A 17,485-nucleotide genomic window follows, 5' to 3' on the forward strand; every position below is an offset into this window, starting at 1 on the left:
GGTTGCCTTAGGCGCATTTACTTTTTTCCTGTCCTTGGGGATTGAAAAAAACTGCCAGATGATGTGCTCTTTAGGTTTGTAGGTAATATTGTCCTCTGGGAGGAATCTCCTCTCCTCCTCCTCCTCTTCCTCCTCCTCCTCCTCCTCCTCCTCTTCTTGATCTCCACCACTGTGATGTTGTGGTGGTCCTTGTGGTGGTGGTGGTGGTGGTTGTGGTGGTCCAGAAGCTCCAGCAGCTGCAGCTAATGTAGCCATTTTCTACTGAAATAACTGCAGGTCTACCTCTCTCAAAGCACAAAGGGAGAATGAGGAAAAAAGGTGGGGTCTTTCATCATTTGGAAAAGAAAACTGTTCTGAACCAATGAAAAGTGTTATTTTTAGGTCACATGACCTGGCCTTACATCATTAGGAAACCAAAAGTGAAATGAACCAATGAAAAGTGTTATTTTCAGGTCACATGACCCAACGCGCCTACGCTACGCGCCCCGGGGCGCGCCCGTAGTCGGGCTCCGGTAAGCGCGTCAGGACGTTGCGCGATCGTATGCTCTCGCGTGCTTCCGGGTGCGCTTACGCAGTGCGTCATATGACGCATCACGCGGTTTTGCGAAACGTCACGATGTTGTTTTCGTTCGCGAGAACAGCGCTAACGGGACGCTCACCAGTACGCGCCCCGGGGCGCGCCGTAACATTGCGCTTACCCGTGCGTTCACCGGTACGCGCACCGGGAGCGCTCCTGGGCAAAAAAATAATTTTAAAAAAATTACATAATTATACAATATAAAATTCGTTATAAAAAATATTACATTTCATACCTATAGGGATTAGCTATTAAAAAACCTATGAAATTCACTGAAAAAAACATAGGTTTCACACCAGTTATAGTTAGGAATTAGCATTTAAAAAACCTATTAAATTCACTGAAAAAACCATAGGTTTCACACCAGTTATAGTCAGCTGGAAATTTTACTCGTATAAAACCATTGAAATTCCCACGTTATAGTTAGTTGGACTCACTATAACTTGCGCGTGCAATGCACTGCTGATGACGTCACATATTACATCACTCATGACATGGTCAGTGACATCACTCATGACATCACTGATGACACCATCCTTGTGATACAGTGACAGACCTCCTTTCACTGTAATGTAACCCTTCAAACACATATTCAAAAATAGAAACTAAAATGTTCAAAAAAATGGCAGTAAAATTTCCAGCTAATTATAACTGGTGTGAAACCTATGGTTTTTTCAGTGAATGTATATATATATTCACTGAAAAAACCATAGGTTATAGACCATATATAGTTAGGAATTAGCATTTACAAAACCTTGAAAATTCACTGAAAAAAACCATAGGTTATAGACCATATATCGTTAGGAATTAGCATTTACAAAACCTTATTTTACTCACACAAAACCATTGAAATTCCATATATAGTTAGTTGCACTAACTATATATCGCGCACCCGCAATCCACTGCTGATGATGTCACATATTACATCATTCATGACATGGTCAGTGACATCACTGATGACATCACTGATGACATCTCAAATGACATCACTGATGACATCACTGATGACATCATCCAGTGACTGTGTGTTTCTGTAAAGTTTAAATATGTTTTACATATTGAAGAATGAGTAGATGTATAAGTGTCTGGATGAAGCATTTAGTAGGTGGGTGACTGACTGTATGAGTGAGTGATTAAATGTGTCTCACTGAGTGCATGGGTTAGTGACTAAACTGTCTTAATTTGTGCATTATTATGTCTGTTGTTCTGTAAACTGCTGCATGTGTTGATCAGTAGCTATATGAGTAACTATATGGGTTATTAATTGATTGTCCAAATATTTGTATGGGAGACTGAGTGTATGTGTGGCTGGCTGGGAGATGTGTGACTCTGTGCAGATCAATGTGTACTTGTATCAATGATTGTATAAGAGAGTAAGTATGTGTTAGTATATGTTTGAAAATGTAAGGTACTCTATGTTTAACTGTATAGATTAGAAAATGGAAGTGTGATTGATTCTTTACAGGACTGACTAGGTGTGTGAGTAACTCCATGGATGAGTGGCAGAGTGTGAGTGTCTGTATAGGTGTATGAGTGCATATGATAGTGTTGTAAAGATGAGTGATTGTATGTATGAATGATTGTATGGGTGAATGAGTGAATGTGTGTGTAGACGTAGGAATCAGTGAGTGCGTATGTAGTAACTAGTATTGGTGTGTCAATGGTTTCAAAAATTATACTCTGTATTTAACACTGGGTGTAACAGAGGTTATATTAAAGTGTGAGGAGATGCATTGTATTGTCACATTAATGATATCATCATTGATGTGACCATTAATGTCAAATGAGATATCATCAGTGATGTCATCAGTGATGTCATTTGAGATGTCATCAGTGATGTCATCAGTGATGTCACTGACCATGTCATGAATGATGTAATATGTGACATCATCAGCAGTGGATTGCGGGTGCGCGATATATAGTTAGTGCAACTAACTATATATGGAATTTCAATGGTTTTGTGTGAGTAAAATAAGGTTTTGTAAATGCTAATTCCTAACGATATATGGTCTATAACCTATGGTTTTTTCAGTGAATTTTCAAGGTTTTGTAAATGCTAATTCCTAACTATATATGGTCTATAACCTATGGTTTTTTCAGTGAATTTCAATGGTTTTTTAATAGCAAATATCATAAGCTGTCGAATGTCAAGTACGTGGTAAGTAAAAACATTTTCGTGTTTATGCACACTGATCTGCTTTGAATGCTGCCCCCCACCCCTCATTTCTATTAGGAGTACTCTCTCTTTGCAGATAGTGAAGGGTAGTTAACGCAGGCCTTTGCCCCCGTTGTAATCCGTCGTGCCTGCTTCTCTCTCCATTTGATTGATTGTTCTCTTTGGTTCATTCTCTATTTACAAACAAGCACAGAGTCGCAATACTCTGTTTAGTCTTTGCAGATAGCGAAAAATCGTGTAAAAAAACAAAAGGAATCGAGCAAAATCAGTAGGCCACTAATGGGATCTCTTTTTGACCTCGCTAAAATAGAAACATTAAGAACAACCTGTTGAAAATAGCAATGTGTATGTACATAAGCGGCGTCCATTTGTGTTCACAGTACCCCTTGTTGATTGTTTGAATCGAGCATTGAATTGTTCGAAGTTGGTTCTCTTAAGGATCTTCTCTGCCTGCAAACGAGGAAGAATAGGAATATTCTCTCTCCCTTTGCAGATAGTGAAGGGTAGGTAACGCAAACCTTTAACACGTCGTGCCTATTTCGTTCCTCATTGATTGATTGTTTGCCCAAACATTGACTGTTTGGGAATTGGTTCTTTTTGGAGGTATTCCCTGTTTGCAAATATACGTAGGAAAATCTTTGCAAGTAGTGAAAGGGTAGGTAATGCGGACCTTTCTCCCCCGTTGTAATCTGTCATGCCTATCTACTCCCCACTGATTGATGCACCTGTTTCACCCGGACCATTTACTAGAGATACGTCATCTGGCCCGACCAGAGAGCACCCCTAGTGAAAAGGACATATGCAATAATAACGAAGTGATCACTGTATCCTGTTAACAGAAACTTTAGCATGAAACAACCTGGAAAGAAAAGAATAGGAAAACGAAAATCAGTAGGCCACTGATGAACTTTTTATTAAATAACAAACAAAGAAACGATAACAATACGTAATGATAAAACCTATTATTGTCCTAGAAACAAGAAACGTTAGAAGTAAGCCTGTAATAAGAAACCTGAAAACATCGCCCCTCACTGCCCCAAAACCTGTCGGTCCCACCGCCTGCCACGGCCAAATAATGGCAAACTGGGAAAGATAGAAGTCAGCAGACATCCGCCCCATTCTAGAAACTTCCAAAGGGCAACAGTTTTCGGCTACGCCCAGCCGGAAGCAACACATATAAGACGGGTCCTGCTGCCACGCCTCGGCCAGGAGATCATCACGTAGGGTGTAGCCGGAGGAGAGGCCGAGGCCAGCGGGACCCGGCTAGGGGGATTGACAACGCTGGAGAGTTGCAGGGGGGGGAATGTCCGTGTCCTCGACCCTCCCCTCTCTCTCCCAGTCCGGCCGCGGTGGCCCTTGACAGTTGCAGGTAGTCCCGCCACATTCTCTACCGGTCCGGCCACCAACGGCCGGGGCCGATGGGATCCGGCTGCAGCCGATAAACCAAGGAACCCGTTCATGGGGCCAGAGCAAGGGGCGTCCGGCCGACATCCACCGGAAGCCCGGCCCGAAGACGATGGGACATTTCTTCTTTCTTCAATAATGGCTTTGACAACACTGGGGGGGATGTCTTGCACATGCCTCCGACCCCCCCCCCCTTGTCCTCATCGCCTGGTCCGGCCATAACAAATCTCAAGCGAGACGCCGTGGGGTGCACTGGGAGGGAGAGACGGTGCGAACAGGCCTCTCCCGCCTCCCCAGTGGAGGCTTCCCACCTGCACCCTCAGCGCTCCAGGCGCCCGGAAAAGGGTTCTTCCACTGTGGCGATGCTGCAACGTCTCGCCCGGCAGGGTGGAGCCCGTCCGCTCATTTGACCCCGCGATCGCCAGTAGCTACCGAACTCTCAAAATGGCGGTCAACCTGGCAAGAGCGGGCCCAGCATAAAGAAATGGCCCGGTCACTGGTTGACTCCACCACCGTAGTCCTCCACGACCTTGAAGATTCTAGAGGAGCCGCGGGAGTCTCCGACCCCCGCAGACACCCCCGATGGGGAATGACTGCCATGATCGCCCGTGGAGTGACGAAACTGTATCCGCGGGACGTCGGCGCTCCCATGCTGGCGCCAGCCTCACTTTGAATGACTAGAATCCTGCAGACCTCAGTTCCGGTGAAAGCACACTGTGACCCGGTAGGAAAAATTGTTGCACCCCCTCCCCTTTTTGACTGATAGTTCAAACCACCGATCCTTTCCTTTGCCCTTTTACCAGAACTTTGGACTGCCTCCCCCTCTTTTACATTTTCTAGAGAAAACAAAACATTAACCACTACATTAGCATAGCAGTTGACACCAGAACTGTTTTCAAATTGAAAACCAACAACATCTTCAACAGAATCCTTTTTGTTTCTGCTGTGACCCTGCTACAGCACAGGCATTGTCCCCAGCAGTAATTCTGCAATGCCGGTAAGTATAGCTGTGGTGCCTACTGGACTCACTCACCCCCGCGGCGCCCCACGCCGTTATTTGCTGGGCGGCAACTTACTAGACATCACCTTCGTGACATCCAGATTTCAGCGCTTTCTGCTGCCTTGGAACTATTCGCACAACAGACCGCTACTGACAATCCACCCCCCGGGACGCCCCACGCCGGATACCCAAATCAGTGCGGCACCCAGGCAACATCTTCTGAATTTTCATAATTTGAAAGAACTAGTAACATGTCCTCATCAGGAATTTCCTCATGAAAAGTCTGCAATGATGATTCTTGTAACTCTATGGTCTCCAAACATTCGATAAATTCGCCATCAAGAGATTGATCAAAAAAATCATTCAAGTCATCTCCTCCTTGTGAGAATATTTCATTATTGGTGCTGTCAATTTCAATAAATGTATTGGATAATTCAAAAGAAATTGCCACGGTCTCTTCGTTGTTTAAATGTTTTTACTGTTTTTGTTTTGTTGTATATATTTATAAGTTATTAAAGTTTTATAATCCTACTACTTTGTTGGAGTGCTATATATTTTTAATGTGACACATAAATGTAAAAACTTTGATGTAAAAAGAGTCATCCCTGGAATCTTCCGCTTCAGGCTCGGTCCCCTCCCCAATCACAATACAGGATGGTTTTCAGATAGTAGGAACACGTGTGGTGTGACGGATCTCATCGGGTGTGGGCCTTGATCTACTATAACTCCTTTGAAGAGGGGTGATTCTTTACAGCTGGGGCCATAAACTACATCTGCAGGGCTAGCTGATAGCCTGGACAATCGGACACAGAGGAAGAGGAGTGTCAGAGGGTGCGGTAGTGAATAGGGCGAAAGGGAGGTGTCGGGCGGGCACAGAGTGTGATTCTCAGGGAAGAGCAGCGCAGATGGGGGGAGGTTTATTGCCCATGCATAAGACAGAGAGCGGGGGTAACCAGTGCCTGGGGAAGATGCTTGCGAGGGTGGGGAGCCATGCTACGAATCTACAGCGTGCAGAGAGTGGGTCTGGTCAAGGCATCTAAAATGGCTGCCGTGCACGACAAAAGTGTGGCATTTCAAAAAAGGCAAGATGGCGCAAACAATGTTTTTCAACACTTCCTCATTTCCTTCGAATCGAACGTTAACAGACGTTGGTGCATATTACCAAAGTTAAGCGATATTTATCGCTAACGATGCTTACCAATGAATTTTTTACCGCTAAGCATCGTCAGAAATTATCGAAGATAAACCTTGCTATTATCAAGGTTTATCGCAAATGCGATAAAAAACGGCCGCAATGCATGAATATCGCTAAAAAGTCAGCGATATTCATGCATTACCGAGCTAATGCTCTTAGCCATGTTATCCACCTCCCATTGGATAACATGGCTAAGAACTGCTCAGGGCAGGTGTTAGTTTTTGGAGATATTCGCGCTTAGCGCGAATATCTCCAAAAGTTGGTAATAGGAGATAGATATCTTGCATGTTGTAATGCAAGTTATTGTGGTATATGGAACTCATACCATAATCTCTCAGGAAAGCAGAAACTGATCCTTTTGGGACCGCCTGAGAAGGCCTAGGGGGTGAGGGGTACTCTACTTTGCCCCCTTTTCACGTTCCGAACTATTTTATTTTACTCTCTTCTGTAATTACACAAAATAGCAGCGATAAGATGCATCAGAGACACACAGTGAGAGAAAGGAGGCCGGAGATGAAGAAGAGATGTCAAATACACATTGGAGATAATATAAATTCGCCATCAACAGATTGATCAAAAAAATCATTCAAGTCATCTCCTCCTTGTGACAATATTTCATTATTGGTGCTGTCAATTTCAATCAATGTAGTGGATAATTCAAAAGAAATTGCCACGGTCTCTTCATTGTGAGCCATTTTATTTTGAAATTGCTTGCTGTAAATTGCAGAAAAAAATAATCACTTTCATTTATCGTTTTTAGTAATACATAATATAAAACTAACTTTATCAAGTATTTAGTATAACAGAAGGACTGCAAATAAATAACAGAAAACATTTTTCAAATTATCTTCAAGTGTACAACATAGTTCCCCTTACAAATTAACAACTCACCTTTTTAAAAGTAGGAGAAGTGTTAGTACTGTGTAAATCAAACACCAGAAATTGACCACCAAAATTTCCTCACAAATGTACCTCAGACAGTAGTATCACAAAATGGCTGTGGTTTCCTCTCATTTGAGATATATACATAACCAATTAACTTTCATCACACACAAATACAAAACCAAAGTAACATTTTAATTGGTTCTAAATTTCAACACTTTCAAATGTGTTTTCCCCATGCAATTTTCCATAGGACATTTACATACGTCTACAGCCTGAATGGCTGAACGGAATTACACCAAACTTGGCAAAATGGTACATCAAACCTAAGAGGTCAGGGAGGATCTACTATGCCCCCTTATGGTCATTTGCCCCTTCGCGTTGGCCTCCTCTTGTCTCTCGATCCTACCGAGAGACAAGATGGCGGCCGCTACGGACTGTTTGGAATGTTTACAGACGCCGGAGAACCAATCAGCTTCGCAAAGCTCCGTAACGCGAAAAGTACGCGAAGCGGAGCGCTGTTACAGATATATATCTTTTTTTGAACGTTAATTTCTCAAAATCCACTGGAGCACATATATTGAGACCTAGCAAAGGCACATCGGGCTACCAGTCCCTAATATTTTGCCAAGTTTCGTGCAAATCCATTCAGCCGTTCGATTATTATTATTATTATTTTTTTTTGCCCCGCGGGGCCCTTTTAAAACCTCCACATCAAACCTAGGGGGTCAGCGAGGATCTACTATGCCCCCTTATGGTCATTTGCCCCTTCGCTTTGGCCTCCTCTTGTCTCTCGATCCTACCGAGAGACAAGATGGCGGCCGCTACGGACTGTTTGGAATGTTCACAGACGCCGGAGAACCAATCAGCTTCGCTTCACAAAGCTCCGTACCGCGAAAAGTCCGCGAACCGGAGCGCTGCCCGGTCCGCTGTTACAGATATATATCTTTTTTTGAACGTTAATTTCTCAAAATCCACTGAAGCACATATATTGAGACCTAGCAAAGGCACATCGGGCTACCAGTCCCTACAAATTTGCCAAGTTTTGTGGAAATCCATTCAGCCGTTCGGGCTAAAAGTGAGGCCAACCGCCCTATGGAAAACTCATTGTGCAAAACACGTTTTGGGACCCCCCTTTTTTCTCGGCCCCCCCTTGATGAACCCCCCCCAAATTTCCAGGGGCTGCTCAGAAACAAAATGTTCCATTTTCCAGAAAATTTCAGCCAATTCCGTCCACAAACGCCAAAGTTATTAGACATAGAATTTTCAAAAATCCCATAGAGAAAAAATCCTAATTATATATACCTACTGGCGACCGCCAGTAGGTAATATATATATATATATATATTCAATGAAAAATACAAAGGTTACAGGGACATTGTAGTTAGGAAAGAGCATTTTAAAAAACCCTAGAAATTCACAGAAAAAAATCAAAGGTTACAGGGACATTATAGTTCAGAAATGGAATTTTAAAAAACATAGAAATTCATTGAAAAAAACCAAAGGTTACAGGGACTTTATAGTTAGGCTCAGGTTTTACTCGTTTAAAGTCCAATGAAGTTCATCAGTGGTATGTGAACAAGCTCCCTTGTGGAGTGAAACGCGTCATTCAGTAATTAAACGTTTTCCTGCATACTCACTTGAGTTGATTCGTTTGTGAGCAACTTTGGCAGTTTGTTGTGGCGTCCTGAGGTCTGCACCCTGCTGTTGCCTGTCGTCCATTGACAGGTTGGGATCTCTCTTTCATATATATATATATATATATATATATATATTCACTGAAAAAACCATAGGTTATAGACCATATATAGTTAGGAATTAGCATTTACAAAACCTTGAAAATTCACTGAAAAAACCATAGGTTATAGACCATATATCGTTAGGAATTAGCATTTACAAAACCTTATTTTACTCACACAAAACCATTGAAATTCCATATATAGTTAGTTGCACTAACTATATATCGCGCACCCGCAATCCACTGCTGATGAAGTCACATATTACATCATTCATGACATGGTCAGTGACATCACTGATGACATCACTGATGACATCTCAAATGACATCACTGATGACATCACTGATGACATCATCCAGTGACTGTGTGTTTCTGTAAAGTTTAAATATGTTTTACATATTGAAGAATGAGTAGATGTATAAGTGTCTGGATGAAGCATTTAGTAGGTGGGTGACTGACTGTATGAGTGAGTGATTAAATGTGTCTCACTGAGTGCATAGGTTAGTGACTAAACTGTCTTAATTTGTGCATTATTATGTCTGTTGTTCTGTAAACTGCTGCATGTGTTGATCAGTAGCTATATGAGTTACTATATGGGTTATTAATTGATTGTCCAAGTATTTGTATGGGAGACTGAGTGTATGTGTGGCTGGCTGGGAGATGTGTGACTCTGTGCAGATCAATGTGTACTTGTATCAATGATTGTATAAGAGAGTAAGTATGTGTTAGTATATGTTTGAAAATGTAAGGTACTCTATGTTTAACTGTATAGATTAGAAAATGGAAGTGTGATTGATTCTTTACAGGACTGACTAGGTGTGTGAGTAACTCCATGGATGAGTGGCAGAGTGTGAGTGTCTGTATAGGTGTATGAGTGCATATGATAGTGTTGTAAAGATGAGTGATTGTATGTATGAATGATTGTATGGGTGAATGAGTGAATGTGTGTGTAGACGTAGGAATCAGTGAGTGCGTATGTAGTAACTAGTATTGGTGTGTCAATGGTTTCAAAAATTATACTCTGTATTTAACACTGGGTGTAACAGAGGTTATATTAAAGTGTGAGGAGATGCATTGTATTGTCACATTAATGATATCATCATTGATGTGACCATTGATGTCAAATGAGATATCATCAGTGATGTCATCAGTGATGTCATTTGAGATGCCATCAGTGATGTCATCAGGGATGTCACTGACCATGTCATGAATGATGTAATATGTGACATCATCAGCAGTGGATTGCGGGTGCGCGATATATAGTTAGTGCAACTAACTATATATGGAATTTCAATGGTTTTGTGTGAGTAAAATAAGGTTTTGTAAATGCTAATTCCTAACGATATATGGTCTATAACCTATGGTTTTTTCAGTGAATTTTCAAGGTTTTGTAAATGCTAATTCCTAACTATATATGGTCTATAACCTATGGTTTTTTCAGTGAATTTCAATGGTTTTTTAATAGCAAATATCATAAGCTGTCGAATGTCAAGTACGTGGTAAGTAAAAACATTTTCGTGTTTATGCACACTGATCTGCTTTGAATGCTGCCCCCACCCCTCATTTCTATTAGGAGTACTCTCTCTTTGCAGATAGTGAAGGGTAGTTAACGCAGGCCTTTGCCCCCGTTGTAATCCGTCGTGCCTGCTTCTCTCTCCATTTGATTGATTGTTCTCTTTGGTTCATTCTCTATTTACAAACAAGCACAGAGTCGCAATACTCTGTTTAGTCTTTGCAGATAGCGAAAAATCGTGTAAAAAAACAAAAGGAATCGAGCAAAATCAGTAGGCCACTAATGGGATCTCTTTTTGACCTCGCTAAAATAGAAACATTAAGAACAACCTGTTGAAAATAGCAATGTGTATGTACATAAGCGGCGTCCATTTGTGTTCACAGTACCCCTTGTTGATTGTTTGAATCGAGCATTGAATTGTTCGAAGTTGGTTCTCTTAAGGATCTTCTCTGCCTGCAAACGAGGAAGAATAGGAATATTCTCTCTCCCTTTGCAGATAGTGAAGGGTAGGTAACGCAAACCTTTAACACGTCGTGCCTATTTCGTTCCTCATTGATTGATTGTTTGCCCAAACATTGACTGTTTGGGAATTGGTTCTTTTTGGAGGTATTCCCTGTTTGCAAATATACGTAGGAAAATCTTTGCAAGTAGTGAAAGGGTAGGTAATGCGGACCTTTCTCCCCCGTTGTAATCTGTCATGCCTATCTACTCCCCACTGATTGATGCACCTGTTTCACCCGGACCATTTACTAGAGATACGTCATCTGGCCCGACCAGAGAGCACCCCTAGTGAAAAGGACATATGCAATAATAACGAAGTGATCACTGTATCCTGTTAACAGAAACTTTAGCATGAAACAACCTGGAAAGAAAAGAATAGGAAAACGAAAATCAGTAGGCCACTGATGAACTTTTTATTAAATAACAAACAAAGAAACGATAACAATACGTAATGATAAAACCTATTATTGTCCTAGAAACAAGAAACGTTAGAAGTAAGCCTGTAATAAGAAACCTGAAAACATCGCCCCTCACTGCCCCAAAACCTGTCTGTCCCACCGCCTGCCACGGCCAAATAACGGCAAACTGGGAAAGATAGAAGTCAGCAGACATCCGCCCCATTCTAGAAACTTCCAAAGGGCAACAGGTTTTCGGCTACGCCCAGCCGGAAGCAACACATATAAGACGGGTCCTGCTGCCACGCCTCGGCCAGGAGATCATCACGTAGGGTGTAGCCGGAGGAGAGGCCGAGGCCAGCGGGACCCGGCCAGGGGGATTGACAACGCTGGAGAGTTGCAGGGGGGGGAATGTCCGTGTCCTCGACCCTCCCCTCTCTCTCCCAGTCCGGCCGCGGTGGCCCTTGACAGTTGCAGGTAGTCCCGCCACATTCTCTACCGGTCCGGCCACCAACGGCCGGGGCCGATGGGATCCGGCTGCAGCCGATAAACCAAGGAACCCGTTCATGGGGCCAGAGCAAGGGGCGTCCGGCCGACATCCACCGGAAGCCCGGCCCGAAGACGGACGGGACATTTCTTCTTTCTTCAATAATGGCTTTGACAACACTGGGGGGGATGTCTTGCACATGCCTCCGACCCCCCCCCCTCGTCCTCATCGCCTGGTCCGGCCATAACAAATCTCAAGCGAGACGCCGTGGGGTGCACTGGGAGGGAGAGACGGTGCGAACAGGCCTCTCCCGCCTCCCCAGTGGAGGCTTCCCACCTGCACCCTCAGCGCTCCAGGCGCCCGGAAAAGGGTTCTTCCACTGTGGCGATGCTGCAACGTCTCGCCCGGCAGGGTGGAGTCCGTCCGCTCATTTGACCCCGCGATCGCCAGTAGCTACCGAACTCTCAAAATGGCGGTCGACCTGGCAAGAGCGGGCCCAGCATAAAGAAATGGCCCGGTCACTGGTTGACTCCACCACCGTAGTCCTCCACGACCTTGAAGATTCTAGAGGAGCCGCGGGAGTCTCTGACCCCCGCAGACACCCCCGATGGGGAATGACTGCCATGATCGCCCGTGGAGTGACGAAACTGTATCCGCGGGACGTCGGCGCTCCCATGCTGGCGCCAGCCTCACTTTGAATGTCTAGAATCCTGCAGACCTCAGTTCCGGTGAAAGCACACTGTGACCCGGTAGGAAAAATTGTTGCACCCCCTCCCCTTTTTGACTGATAGTTCAAACCACCGATCCTTTCCTTTGCCCTTTTACCAGAACTTTGGACTGCCTCCCCCTCTTTTACATTTTCTAGAGAAAACAAAACATTAACCACTACATTAGCATAGCAGTTGACACCAGAACTGTTTTCAAATTGAAAACCAACAACATCTTCAACAGAATCCTTTTTGTTTCTGCTGTGACCCTGCTACAGCACAGGCATTGTCCCCAGCAGTAATTCTGCAATGCCGGTAAGTATAGCTGTGGTGCCTACTGGACTCACTCACCCCCGCGGCGCCCCTCGCCGTTATTTGCTGGGCGGCAACTTACTAGACATCACCTTCGTGACATCCAGATTTCAGCGCTCTCTGCTGCCTTGGAACTATTCGCACAACAGACCGCTACTGACAATCCACCCACCGGGACGCCCCACGCCGGATACCAAAATCAGTGCGGCACCCAGGCAACATCTTCTGAATTTTCATAATTTGAAAGAACTAGTAACATGTCCTCATCAGGAATTTCCTCATGAAAAGTCTGCAATGATGATTCTTGTAACTCTATGGTCTCCAAACATTCGATAAATTCGCCATCAAGAGATTGATCAAAAAAATCATTCAAGTCATCGCCTCCTTGTGAGAATATTTCATTATTGGTGCTGTCAATTTCAATAAATGTATTGGATAATTCAAAAGAAATTGCCACGGTCTCTTCGTTGTTTAAATGTTTTTACTGTTTTTGTTTTGTTGTATATATTTATAAGTTATTAAAGTTTTATAATCCTACTACTTTGTTGGAGTGCTATATATTTTTAATGTGACACATAAATATAAAAACTTTGATGTACAAAGAGTCATCCCTGGAATCTTCCGCTTCAGGCTCGGTCCCCTCCCCAATCACAATACAGGATGGTTTTCAGATAGTAGGAACACGTGTGGTGTGACGGATCTCATCGGGTGTGGGCCTTGATCTACTATAACTCCTTTGAAGAGGGGTGATTCTTTACAGCTGGGGCCATAAACTACATCTGCAGGTCTAGCTGATAGCCTGGACAATCGGACACAGAGGAAGAGGAGTGTCAGAGGGTGCGGTAGTGAATAGGGCGAAAGGGAGGTGTCGGGCGGGCACAGAGTGTGATTCTCAGGGAAGAGCAGCGCAGATGGGGGGAGGTTTATTGCCCATGCATAAGACAGAGAGCGGGGGTAACCAGTGCCTGGGGAAGATGCTTGCGAGGGTGGGGAGCCATGCTACGAATCGACAGCGTGCAGAGAGTGGGTCTGGTCAAGGCATCTAAAATGGCTGCCGTGCACGACAAAAGTGTGGCATTTAAAAAAAGGCAAGATGGCGCAAACAATGTTTTTCAACACTTCCTCATTTCCTTCGAATCGAACGTTAACAGACGTTGGTGCATATTACCAAAGTTAAGCGATATTTATCGCTAACGATGCTTACCAACGAATTTTTTACCGCTAAGCATCGTCAGAAATTATCGAAGATAAACCTTGCTATTATCAAGGTTTATCGCAAATGCGATAAAAAACGGCCGCAATGCATGAATATCGCTAAAAAGTCCGCGATATTCATGCATTACCGAGCTAATGCTCTTAGCCATGTTATCCACCTCCCATTGGATAACATGGCTAAGAACTGCTCAGGGCAGGTGTTAGTTTTTGGAGATATTCGCGCTTAGCGCGAATATCTCCAAAAGTTGGTAATAGGAGATAGATATCTTGCATGTTGTAATGCAAGTTATTGTGGTATATGGAACTCATACCATAATCTCTCAGGAAAGCAGAAACTGATCCTTTTGGGACCGCCTGAGAAGGCCTAGGGGGTGAGGGGTACTCTACTTTGCCCCCTTTTCACGTTCCGAACTATTTTATTTTACTCTCTTCTGTAATTACACAAAATAGCAGCGATAAGATGCATCAGAGACACACAGTGAGAGAAAGGAGGCCGGAGATGAAGAAGAGATGTCAAATACACATTGGAGATAATATAGTGGGAGAAGGGAAGTAAATATGAGTAAACTTACCATGTAACATAAAAATGTTGCACTCTATACTATAAGTCTCATTTTATACTACAATCACTTCGCTACAACCTCATAAATTAAAAATAAAAATGAATAATGTCTCAAACAATTTTTGATTTCTAAATATAAATTTATTCTTTTGAATTTTCTAAATTTGAAAGAACTAGTAACATGTCCTCATCAGGAATTTCCTCTTCAATCATCTCATCTGGAATCTCCTCATTAAAAGTCTGCAATGATGATTCTTGTAACTCTATGGTCTCCAAACATTCGATAAATTCGCCATCAACAGATTGATCAAAAAAATCATTCAAGTCATCTCCTCCTTGTGACAATATTTCATTATTGGTGCTGTCAATTTCAATCAATGTAGTGGATAATTCAAAAGAAATTGCCACGGTCTCTTCATTGTGAGCCATTTTATTTTGAAATTGCTTGCTGTAAATTGCAGAAAAAAATAATCACTTTCATTTATCGTTTTTAGTAATACATAATATAAAACTAACTTTATCAAGTATTTAGTATAACAGAAGGACTGCAAATAAATAACAGAAAACATTTTTCAAATTATCTTCAAGTGTACAACATAGTTCCCCTTACAAATTAACAACTCACCTTTTTAAAAGTAGGAGAAGTGTTAGTACTGTGTAAATCAAACACCAGAAATTGACCACCAAAAATTCCTCACAAATGTACCTCAGACAGTAGTATCACAAAATGGCTGTGGTTTCCTCTCATTTGAGATATATACATAACCAATTAACTTTCATCACACACAAATACAAAACCAAAGTAACATTTTAATTGGTTCTAAATTTCAACACTTTCAAATGTGTTTTCCCCATGCAATTTTCCATAGGACATTTACATACGTCTACAGCCTGAATGGCTGAACGGAATTACACCAAACTTGGCAAAATGGTACATCAAACCTAAGAGGTCAGGGAGGATCTACTATGCCCCCTTATGGTCATTTGCCCCTTCGCTTTGGCCTCCTCTTGTCTCTCGATCCTACCGAGAGACAAGATGGCGGCCGCTACGGACTGTTTGGAATGTTTACAGACGCCGGAGAACCAATCAGCTTCGCAAAGCTCCGTACCGCGAAAAGTCCGCGAACCGGAGCTCTGCCCAGTCCGCTGTTACAGATATATATCTTTTTTTGAACGTTAATTTCTCAAAATCCACTGAAGCACATATATTGAGACCTAGCAAAGGCACATCGGGCTACCAGTCCCTACAATTTTGCCAAGTTTTGTGGAAATCCATTCAGCCGTTCGGGCTAAAAGTGAGGCCAACCGCCCTATGTAGGTAGGTAATATATATATATATATATATATATATATATATATATATATTTATATAGCCTCACCACCACCACCTCCATGGCACAATTAAGAAAAGATGGCAGGGTAACGTTCAGCTCAAGCCGCTGGGTCCCACCTTTAATTAGCCCGCCAAACGCTGAGCGCCTCCAGACCCAAGCTGCCACAGCCAAGAGCACGGGTCACTCAAGCAGCACAGAGAGTCGCGGAAGTCCCCAGAAGTCACCCTAAGTGAAACAAAGCCCCCCGAAAGCTGCATGTACCAGGACTGCCAGCCGTTTCTAGCTCACCCTCCTGCGGCGCCTCCAACCGCAACCGGCCGATCCACGTCTGTGGCAGCGTCAGAAAAGCAGCAATGGAACAACGGAGATGCCCGGAAACACGAGAACAAGCACAAGTGTGTTTTTTTCCTTCAAGGATATTCACCGCATACCATAAATCTAAGCGTTTTTCATAAGTAACACCCTTAACTTTCTATCGCACGCTATGCTCGCATGCTATACTCGGATTTCAATTTCAGATAGCTGGAGAGAAGCGAGCTTGCAGCCGCAGCGGACTCCTTAGCCGGCCGCCATGTTCCCCTGTTCTTTACTGTTTGGTATGTTTTTTTTTTTTTTTTGTAAATTTTTTTTATTGCAGAGGTAATGCGAGTTATACAATATACATGCCAATGTGTTCTCGGGGTCGTAAGCAGTCACTGTACATCCAGTCACTATATACACAGCCTTATAACCCACATCCCGGAGGTTGGGTGGCGTATAATCATGTATCGTGTGGCTTCAGTCCACATGTACAATTACACTCATTGAGTCATCACTCTCCGCTTTTAACTGTTCAATGCCTTCTGTACCCCCTCGTTCAGTGGTGGTGTATGAACCCTCTTCAATGTCTGAGTTAGTTTAACTTTTTCTCCCCCCCTCCCTTCCCGTCTCCCTGGTGTCTGAGCCTACGTGTTATGGTTGCAAACTTGGGTGAGTCGGTGGTGTTAGGATTGTGAAAACAATGATTAGGTGTGTGTGTCCGGCATTAGTGTGGGGTCTAACACCTCCTCCCCCGGGGCCTCCATGTGTTCTATTTCCTCCTCTTCATCTCTCGTTTCTGCCCTGTCCCTGAGCGCCTGGACTAGGGTCTCCCACGCTAGCGCCGCTTCCTGCGCCTTCTCATCTGCTTTACGCCTGGCCAGCTGGTACCTAAGTGTGCTCTCCGCCGCTGCCCATTTCAGAAATTCGTTCAACCATTTTTGATGTGTCGGTGCTGTCTTAGATTTCCAACCCCTGGTGAGCTCCCTCTTTGCGATAAGGAGGCCCATGTCTATAAATTTACTGAACAGTTTGGTTTTGCTCGTGTGCGGGAACCAATGTAGAAGGACGACCGCGCTGTCATAGTGCAGGACTCTATCTGTGACCTCATTCAGGGTGTCCCCAACCCCCATCCAGTACTCATGTAATTGTGGACAGTCCCTGAGCATGTGTAATAAATCAGCACCTAC

The sequence above is a fragment of the Lissotriton helveticus genome, chromosome 7 (genome assembly GCF_964261635.1).
Source record: "Lissotriton helveticus chromosome 7, aLisHel1.1, whole genome shotgun sequence".
NCBI lineage: Eukaryota > Metazoa > Chordata > Amphibia > Caudata > Salamandridae > Lissotriton > Lissotriton helveticus.